The sequence below is a fragment of the Panthera uncia genome, chromosome B1, assembly GCF_023721935.1.
Source record: "Panthera uncia isolate 11264 chromosome B1, Puncia_PCG_1.0, whole genome shotgun sequence".
Classification (NCBI taxonomy): domain Eukaryota; kingdom Metazoa; phylum Chordata; class Mammalia; order Carnivora; family Felidae; genus Panthera; species Panthera uncia.
This window is the reverse complement of record NC_064811.1, coordinates 131,454,688-131,457,863: the sequence shown is the minus strand read 5'-3', so window position 1 is coordinate 131,457,863 and position 3,176 is coordinate 131,454,688. Positions and strand designations below refer to the sequence as shown.

Sequence of the window (3,176 nt, the reverse complement as noted above, 5' to 3'; positions counted from 1 at the left end):
GCGCTCGGGGACGCTGCGGGTCGCGGGCCGCGCTGCCGTGAGCCGGGGCGGCTGGCCCGCGGGACAGCCGGCTGGCGCGACGGCGGGCCGGCGGGCCGGGAGGAGGGAGAAGGTGTTCCGACCGAGCGTGGAAGGACGTCACAGCACCTTCCCCTCCAGGCCCTGGAGGGGGTTCTGTGAAATGTAGTCCCCCTGCAGGGGACTAGAAACGACGGGCGCGGGGGGGGGGGGGGTGAGGACCAGTTTGGGGACAGAAGGAGCAGACCTTTCAAGGAGCTGAAATCGTTTAGGGTCAACTTTTGATCACAAAACAGGAAAACAACAAATGATCTTGGATAAAGCACATGAACACAGCTTCTGTAATTTCATCATCAGACTCTTGGCATCTAACTTAATCCCTTGAGTTTTACCAACTATTTCTAACAACTTGACCTTTCTAAGCAAGCTTAAATTGGTCGAAATTACTAACACCATATAATCTTTCAGGTAATGCTATTTTAACATTTGTTTCATAATTAGCGTGTGTCTAGAACTTTACAATTTCAAAACCCTATCCCTGCATTATATCATTCATTCCTGGGCAAGTTTTATGTCGTCATTCCCATTTTGCGGATGATGAAAGTGAAGCTCAAATGTATTAAGGAATTTGCTTAATGTTGAATGGAATTTACCAGCAACTCAAAGTCTGATTTTTACATTTGAGTCAAAGATGATCTCCGTCTTCTGGTAGCAAAGTGTTGGTTGTCGCTTTTTAGGAAGCAGCCTTTTATTTGACTATGCACCTTCAGGTAACAGACAAAACTTTCCTATTACTGCTTGACTGTATGCCTAACTGACTTTTTTATGAACAAAGCATTGTCCCAGATGAGCACCATTTAGTACTGTATATTGGGGCCTACAGATGTATCCACTAATAAATATTTCAAACCAGATGATATGAGCAGAAGGGGACATTTTCCGTACCTAACCCTGTTTTATAAGCTTCACAAGACGTTCTGCTGTCTAAGGTTAGCATCTGATCATTATTTTACTTAAAGAACTGTTCTATTGGGAGCCTCCAAATTGGATCAGAATAGGGCTTTGGGATTTTACAAGTATATAAAGGAGAATTGCATTGACTGTATAAGTTTTATAAGATTCAAGTTTTGGAGAATATGTGATGTAAGGAATTGAAGGGGAACAGAATTTGCTACCCCAAGATATATTTCTTTGGGATAAGGATTACTTTGAGCTGATCATTTTTAAGATACAACAGACATAGGAGAAAGGTCTGAAAACTGAGCAGAAGTTACCCTTTTGTAAAAAACATTTCACTTGTAGAGGGGAAGTCTCCATTTGTAAGGGTGTTTCTCTCTCTCTCTCTCTCTCTCTCTCTCTCTCTGTCTCTGTCTCTCTCTGTCTCTCTTTTTCTCTCTCCACCAGGGTGAGGAGGTGACTAAATCTCTAGAAAGTTTTATCAGTGGAGAAGTCCTTGACTTAAATCTGCATAACAACCATACACTTGTTTACTGTGCTTTTCCTGGAAACCTCCCATAACTGGCCTTCCTGCCTGACAACTGCCCCACCCTCTAACATCTTATTTTGTCTTTAGCAGTAGATGGTATTTAAGATGATGGTTTGATGGACTTCAGAGAATTGCTCAGTTTTCCTGGGTGTTTCCCATGTGTACAAAGAGGTATACATGTTATTAAACTTGTTTGTATTTCTCCTGTTAATCTGTCTTTTATTGGGTTGATGGTGAAATGTAGCAGTTCTTAGCCAAGAATCTAGAAGGATAGAGGGAAAATTTGTTTCTCCTCCCCTACAGAAAAGTAAAAGAATAAGTTTCATGCAACCAAAGGAGTTCGGAAGTTGAAGAAAACCTTGAACTTAGTTTTCTCATAATCAAGGAATCACTAAGAGTTTGGAATAATAGGATATTCAGATTCCAGTAATGAAATAGACTTACCTTTTATTTACAAAATCTTAGGAACACATTTGGAAGAATTTATGTGTTGTAAACACATAAAATTGACGGGTTTACTTTCCTTAGAAGTGTTTTGTAATTATGCCACCTATAGATATAATATTGGGAGAATTAGTTATTCATAAGAAAAGCATGTCCAAGTGTTTGGATAGGTTTGGGTTTGTTTTTGTTTTGTGCCCAAAAGTTAGGAAATACAGTTGGTGACCTAAAATGACCACTTCCAGGCCTATGAACCTGTAAGTTCAGATTTTTAAATATTATCTATGAAGATATCAGCCCATCTGCATTTATATAGCTGCTTTGTATATTTCCAAAAGGAAAGCTTCCCAATGATGTCATGAAATAATCTATTTTCTCAATCTTGTCAAGTGTTGGTTCACTTTCTCTATTTTTTTTTTTTTTAATTTCCATTCACTGTCTTAGTAATTTCATCTAGTTACAGGTCTTTCAGTACCATTGTTGATGACTCCCAAATTTATTTCTCCCAACTAGACCTTCCTCCAGAACTCTAGACTCATATATCCAATTGCGTTTTCAATGTCCCAACTCACAAATTTAATAAACATTTAGTACTCAACAAGTCCAAAACGGAGCTTATCTTCTTCTCCCCAAAATCTGTTCCACACTCAGTCTTCTTCTCAACTGATGGCAATGCCTGCCTTTCTTCCTTCCTCAGGCCAAAAAATAAATCTTAAAAATTGTTCTTTATTCAGTATCACTTTGTGTCACTCTCCACATCCAAACTATGAGGAAACTCTGTTTCTCACTATTTTTACTGTAACATACCTGGACTGAGTCACCATCGTCTCTAAATTGGATTATTTGTACAGCTTCATGGCTGCTCTTCTTGCCTCTGCCACTGCCTCCCCTATTCCCTCGTATTCTCAGCACAGCAGCCAGAAACCTTTAAAATATGTCATATGTCAGATGACGTCACTCCTCAGCTGAGAACCCAGCAATGACTCATTTCACTCAGATTCTAATCCAAAGTGTTCACAATAGTCTGCAAGGTTCTAGTTGTTATGTACCCTTCTCCCATTTTTCCCCTTGATCCCTAGGGTCGATCCACACTGATCTTGATGCTTCTCCAACATGCCAGTGCCACGCAAATGCCACCTTGGGTTGTTGGTTCCCGCTAGTCTGTTCTTTGTCCAGACAGCCATGTCTAACCTCCTAACTTCTTCAATTATATTTGAGATGTAACCTCTCA

General features: G+C 40.3%; 1 protein-coding gene across 1 annotated transcript in view; it reads right to left on the bottom strand.

Annotated features, from left to right (window-relative positions):
- Positions 1-2,954, bottom strand: part of GLRB (glycine receptor beta) — a 99,280-nt gene extending 96,326 nt beyond the window's left edge. The window contains exon 1 of the mRNA XM_049631220.1: positions 2,753-2,954. The gene's annotated coding sequence lies outside the window, so the exon portion shown is untranslated. The remainder of the gene's footprint in view (positions 1-2,752) is intronic.
- Positions 2,955-3,176: the final 222 nt, after the last annotated feature.